Raw genomic sequence first — 6,887 nt, forward strand, 5'->3', positions numbered from 1 at the left:
AGAGGCCAGATTTGGAAAGTAGGCAATGTAAACTAGACATGGTATTCGGCAAGAAAAACATGAGGAACACTCGTGAAAGCTTTAGAATAATTTTATACAGATGAAATCGACTTGATCTGAGCAACAGTTAAACGCCTAGCTGATCTTTTGTTACCTTAGTCATTTTACCAGCCATGATTTTCTTTCATATATCGATGGTAGTTGAGTGAGTAAGTTAGTTGGTTTACCACCCATTGTGATATGTTAGATGAGCTTACATGGTTTATCACAGACCTAAAGGGTAGAAATTCTATTTCATTCCAAAGTCTGGACAGGAGAGGGATACAGCTGTTTTTCTGTGCATACCAAAAATATTTGAATGCTCATGAGATACATGAGAAACAATCACGCTGAGTGGTGATTTCAAGGAAGGCTTGGGCTCCTAGGGGTTTGTGACCTGTTGAGTTTGAAATGAAAGCCATACTTGTGACAAGTTAAAACAGCGGAAGGTGTTTTATAGTAGAAAAGCGTATCTTTTACTGTTGATCATGACTGTCACCTCTTCTTCAAATCCAGTTGACCCTGTTACCGTCTCTGTGTCCGTCTGTCCTTCCTCTCCCTTCTTTGGGCACCTTACTTTCTGACACCGATCACTGCAGCTCTGAGTTACTGCGGGAGCTGCTCCTCGGGTCTCCCTGCGTATCCCCAAAACTCCACGCTGTTGTACTTCCTGCTGTGGCACTGATGAAACAGATGGCTCCTCGCTCCGGAAGTTCTCTGTCCTTCTCCATGGGCTACAGCAGGGGCTTTTTTTTTTTGAATCCGAGGTCCCTGAGTTCAGTGGGTACATGCCCCCTTGAAATGCTGTGTGACATGTCATAAGTACGGCTTTTCATCAGGGTCACCAAAGGTCCCATGAGCCACAAAAGATATGAATGACTAACCTGCAGGTTGTGTCTAGCTTTCCCCCGTGACCTATTGGTTGTAGCCCTACCTGTTCTCATATCGTTCACCTCATTAGCTTTAGTTGGCTTTTCCTGCCTCTCACTTTCTGCCCTACAACGATCATTAATTTAGAAAGCAGATTAGTAAACACAACCATTCTTTCTGCTTTCTTGCCTTCGCCTCCCCACTCTCTCTTACTTCTCTCTGATGTCTTCTCTCTTAGCGTCCAGCTTGCAAGTCTTTGCACTTCCTTTCCCGGATGCTTGGTTTCAAAGTGACTCCTCTCCCTGAATGTGTCTTAAGCTCCCCAGTTTCTGCCATGCGTTTGGCACTTTGCCTTGACTCGCTAAGTACACAGACCCTTTGTTCGCTTAAATACCTCTTGAAGCTAATCTTATACAATAAATACAGATCTCGCACATGTCAATAAACAGGGAATTATTTTGCGAATTTATCTGAAGTGAAAAAAATAGAGATAAAAATAACACCTATCCTGAAATAAAAAAATAGTTTCACTCATCTTGCCCAGAATGGATTTCCTGGTCGTGCCCTTCCTGTTTACCCGCTGTCTTCATTCTCAGTTTTATCGTTATTTTCCAAAGGAGAATATGGACCCTTCGGTTGAGTTCTCCACCCCCACCTCCAGATGGCTCGTTCATATCAGAGAGGTCATTAGAACATAGGCTGCTTTAATTCGCTCCAAAATCAAACTCCGAGTTCATGCCACTTCACATAACCCTCGCTCACATTTATCTTAAACTGGGTATCGTTGCGCTTGAGTGAAAATCATCCCTGGTTCTTATGTCGCTTTTCCAAAATGAAGACCTATTTTTCCATTTCGTGATTGTCCAAAAAGGCCTAAACCATAAAGGAAGTCTTAACCACTATGCTCTTCGTGGAAAATTAACCCACAAAACATCTGTATTCACTACTTCGGTGTTCTCAAGTAAAATTTATAAACTGCCTGGCACGTGGGTGTCTGCAGAGCAGCTGGTCTGTCGGCCAAAGCAGCAGAAGAGAAAATGATCATTAGATTAGAGGGAAGGTTCTACGAAGCTGGGGCCGCGAGAAACCAGTAGCGCTCAGACTGCCCTTCCCCGACCCGATGTCAGAACAGCCCTCTGTTGATGTCTTGAGGCGAATATACTTTGGGGTGTTCTGCCTGCCACAAACCACGTGTCATCCGAATTTAACTAGCTGTCATCCCTCCTGCATTTAACCCTCAAGGTTCTGACAAATGGTGCGTCATAACCAGCTTGTTCTCTTATCCGCCAACTCAAGCCTTGTATGGAAATTGTCTTCGAAAAACATTTCTCTTTATTTTTTATTTTTTTCATTTCAAAAGTGGCATATGTGGCTTTATTTATCTAGACGTCATAAAGCCAGCTTCACATAAAGGAATTTATGCAACTACTGTTAGCAGTCGATGTGTAAAGATCCTAGTTTTAAATGTTTGCTAGCTCTGCAAAGGTGATGTTGCAGCTTGAAGCGTCTAGAAAAAGAAACTCACGTTTGTCACATTTGTCCGAACGGGGAGCAGACTAAGAGCAACTTTAAGTACCAAGGAGCCTGCTCTCTAGGAGTCTGACATAGACAAAAGCTTGCCGTGCCCGGGGAAGCCTCGCTCCCTCGCTGTAAGAGAGGAGGGGCAGATATGGCCTTGAAACAGAAGCAAACTCATTAGATTCCAGTATGATCAGTCTTAGGCAGCTTCTCTCTGCCTGCTTTCTATGACACAGTCACATCTACTTGTGATCCTCAGTTTAGCTGTCTGTGTTCTTGGTAACGGGATCTCTTGTCACAGCCCTGCAGAACCTGCCCACGCTTGCGCATTAATTGAGCCCACTTTTCATTCAGGTGTTTTTTGAGCTCCTATATATTTTGCTTGATGATTTTCTTGATGTTAAACTTTTGCACCCCCCCCTCCCCCCCCAAGATGGTATGAGGACCAGTTACTAGAACGGCTTTGTTTTGCAGATGACGAAGAGAATTCCTCTAGAGGCGAAATCACCTCCAAACCCAGACGACCTTCCTTGACTCGCCCGTTTTGGCCACCAGCTGCCTTAAAACAGTCACACCTCATTTGAATATCTTATTTTCTACAGTGCTATATTTTTTCCTGTCACCTTTTTTACACCTTCTTGAATTCTGTGCCTCCTTAATCTAAACTGTGCTGATGCCATAACATGTTTATGCACTCTTCTGAGCTGGAAGGTGCGATTCTTCTGAGAAACTCAGGACTCTCTCCTTGGAACCTGTGGATGTGAAGATGGCGCCTGCCTGCTCATGACGTCGGAATCAGCGAAGTGTTTAAAAGCCGTCACACGACAATTAGACTCCAGTACAGCAGCCAGCAAGAGAGCAAGTCATGGGAAGACCTGTCCCAACACAATTACACCAAAGTATATTTTCAGGATGAATTTCTTATTTCTGCCATCTTTTGGAATAAATTATTTTTCTGCTTTCTGTGGAAATCTGGTTTTGGTGTTTGTTAAGCTAATTATCTCTAGATAATTCCTTTTTTTTTTTTTTAAAAAAAAAAAAGGATTTTGAGGTTCAAACTCAGGTTGGATATACAAACCTGGCCAACCAGTTTGAGGTGCCTGAAGAGACTGGTAAGTGCTTTTCTCGATCATTCGGTAAACGTTTGAGTGCCTACCGTACCCAATGCACTGGAGGAATCAAAGATGTGGAAATTGGGGTCCCTGTGAGTTCAAGAGTTGATGTGGAGATGTAAGGTTGGTATATGTGGGACTATAGTACAAGGCCGTGTTTGACCATTGTCCACAAAAACATGGTTTTAGTGAGCAGGTCAGTACCAGCCACAGGGACAAGGTGGGACCAGCAGTTTCTTGTGCCATTCACACCCTCAGACCTAAGACCTTTCTTTTCTGAAGAACTCAAGAGTGATTAAAAAGCCTGGGACCGAGACAGTAATTCCATGTTTTAACAACAAGCATCTCAACAATTCACTAATTTGGGGACTTTTTATTGGTATTAGGAAATCAGAAATTAAAATGAATCTGAATTTTCACCAGCTCATGGCTTTTTGACAGCCAGCCAAGCATGAATTTCCTGTTTTGCAGTTTGTACTTTTCTATTCCTCTCAAAGTCTCTGAACTCATTGCTTTGCTATTCTCATGACCAAAGAGAGTTTCAAGTTCAAGTGGCTCTCCTGCTTTCGTTTCTTTCTTTCTGTTACTTTCTTTAGGAAGTTTTTCTGAACGCTAGGCAATGTCATTTACATTTACATTTCCACCATAAGGGCCTCTTTAGTGAATTTCATAGACTCTATAAAACTGAAAACGTGACATCAGAGGGACCACAGTGATATAGGGTAACTCTGTCGTGTTATAGATAAGGGAACTGAGCCCAGATGGAGAATCACTTGCCCAGTTCAGTGCAGCTGGCCAGAAGCAGACCAGGAAGTAGGATTCATATTTTCTAATTCCCACTCTGGAGCACGTCTCACTTGTCACCCTGCCTCTGTCAGAGTTGCACTGGCTGGGAACTAACTCTGGCTCTTGGGTGGGGAGGATGACCAAGCTGTCTCCCATCAGAGCAACTTACTTGACCCTAAATCAATATTTGTCATCTAAGAAAGCAGTGTTGGGGTTCCTGTGGCTTCTTAGGATGCCACAGCCTTTGAGCCCTAACGAGCAGAAATGTGACACCCATACAGCTATGTACCCAGATTCTTCAAGTCAGGCCCTGCAGCCAGCCCATTATGGCTGGGGGTCAGTGTGAAGCCTCCCCAGCTCCCGCCCTGGCCTGCTTTCCAGCAGACAGACACGACCCCATGGTTTTGGAGCTGAGCCCCATGATGTCCCTAGTGCAGTGGCACTTCCTTGATGTAGCTTTGCCTGTCTTGAGTTCAGCATATGGCAGCAGCTGCTGGGGAACCTACAGAGGTTCTGCACAGCAGCCCTCGGCCTTGGCCTTCTCGCAGTGGTGATCGAGGGCTGCTTTGGGGGTACTTCTCATTCATGATCATGCTTCGGCACATTTCCAGTGTAATGGCATAGTTGCAGGCAGAGGTCACAACCCTGCCTCATCCAAGTCCCTGAGTTCTGCCTTGTTCTGTCACTTTGTACTGATGTGTTTTTTCCTACCTCTCATTTGCTCTGAATTAGACATTGGGAAGTTGACTGGATAATGTTGCTCTTTGCACTGGGGCTTGCACGCCCTTGGTCAGGATCTGACTCCTACAGACGAGTAAGGAAGATGCTTGTGTTGACTGCACTAACAGTGGGAAACACAGGGACAGGAGCCCCGAAGGGCCTGGTACTGTGCCAGGGAGGTTTGATTGTCCCTCAGAAGGGAACCTCTTGCCCAGGCCTGAACCCAGAAGCTTCTAACGCCTACTGGGACTTAAAGCCTCTGAAGAGTAAAGAGCTCATTTCCATGCCAAATTAGAGATCAAAGACCTTCCAGAAAGATTGACTGCTAGCTTCTAAAGTCCAGGTACTGTGACTGTCACCACCTGGCTATATTACTATTGTCGAAATGAGGGGATGATGAAATCATATTTTCTGGGAAAATTTCAATAAGGTCCCTTTGCCTATAAAGTCACTCAACCCTCGAGACTGTTTGCTCATTTATTAAATTCTTGAGACTATTAAATGCAATTAATGTGTACACTCGGGTAGGTGTTTGCTCCCGACCTCATCCCTCGTAACTGAACCATTTTGTTACATGGCCCAGCATCTGAGATAGATGCTCGTGCTCCATACTTGCTTTGATGGTTCCGTTGCTCCGCTGCTTCCTGGGGCCAAGATTGGAAGATGCTCTGTCCACCCATTTAAAAGGTTGCTGGAAATACGCCTCTCTTCCAAAGTCTGTTCAGGTGAACGTGGTGTGGCCTCCTGGGATGACCTTCAGACTGGGAGAAGCCCCGGCTTTGCAGTCGTATTCCATCACTTGCTATAAAATGGGGATAATACCTGCCCTTTCTGCTGTGCGAGATTGTTACCTAACGAGATGGTGGTGGTGAAGATGATTTGTAAATTATAATACACAGGGTGTTTTCCAAAGAAATGACAAAATCCCTGGGATCTGCTGACAGTACTTGGGGCAGCCCACAAATTTTTTTTTTTTTTTCTACATATGGTTTCTGTTTTGATTAGCCATTTGGATTTGGGTTACAGAAAAGTTAAAGGCACACACCAGGCTCTAGGCCCGAGCTCTAATGGAGATGAATCTCTTAAAAGCAATCAGCATCAATGTCTGGACCACATCCTTCCTGCCCTTCCAGGTTCTACCAGCTCTTGTACCAGAATGGGACTATTTCTGGCATGCCTTTGAAGATGTAGTCAGAGCGTCACTGGTTCCTTTTAACATGGTTTTCTTTCCTTTTCTTTTTTTAATCATATAATGATGTCTATACCCTTCACTGACCCAATAATTATTATATCTTTCTTTGGTGTTGCTTCAGAAGTAGCACCTTTTTTATTCATGTCTTCTGGCCTTTTTTTTTTTTTTTTTTTTAGCAATAATAAGTGTCCTGCCATTCTGAGGCAAATTGAGAATCGAAAAATTATTTTCAATTGTTGCTCAGACTCATGGAAGATTTTGGCCCTAGATTTCATCTTCCAAAAATTGGAAGAGTCAATTGCTCCTTTATTAACTAGATTTAAATTAATGTTTTTAAATACCTATCGAGGCCATTTAGAATGGTTTCCTTACCCCATCTGCCTATGCAAGAGCTCTCTTCTGCTTGGAGGACAAATGTATTTAAAATGGGGACTGTTCTTAAGGCAAAGTTAAGAACCTTTTTATTTTTCCACCTTTTTATTTCAGCTTTCAGAAGTTGAATGGATGAAATTCATTGTAGAAAATCCAAAATTTTCAATGAAAAAAAGCACAACGTAAAATACCATTGTAAAGGATGTTTATCATACCCCAATTAATGAGAAGTAACCTTAATGCCCAACATAAGGAGATGCTTACATAAATTGGGCTGC

At 43.5% G+C, this 6,887-nt stretch overlaps 1 protein-coding gene across 1 annotated transcript in view; it reads left to right on the plus strand.

Moving 5' to 3' along the window:
- Positions 1–3,398, plus strand: part of ATP6V0E1 (ATPase H+ transporting V0 subunit e1) — a 26,263-nt gene extending 22,865 nt beyond the window's left edge. Inside the window, exon 4 of the mRNA XM_011370979.2 lies at positions 2,902–3,398. The gene's annotated coding sequence lies outside the window, so the exon portion shown is untranslated. The remainder of the gene's footprint in view (positions 1–2,901) is intronic.
- The last annotated feature ends 3,489 nt before the right edge of the window (positions 3,399–6,887 follow it).

Source organism: Pteropus vampyrus, unplaced genomic scaffold (assembly GCF_000151845.1).
Source record: "Pteropus vampyrus isolate Shadow unplaced genomic scaffold, Pvam_2.0 Scaffold179, whole genome shotgun sequence".
Classification (NCBI taxonomy): Eukaryota; Metazoa; Chordata; class Mammalia; order Chiroptera; family Pteropodidae; genus Pteropus; species Pteropus vampyrus.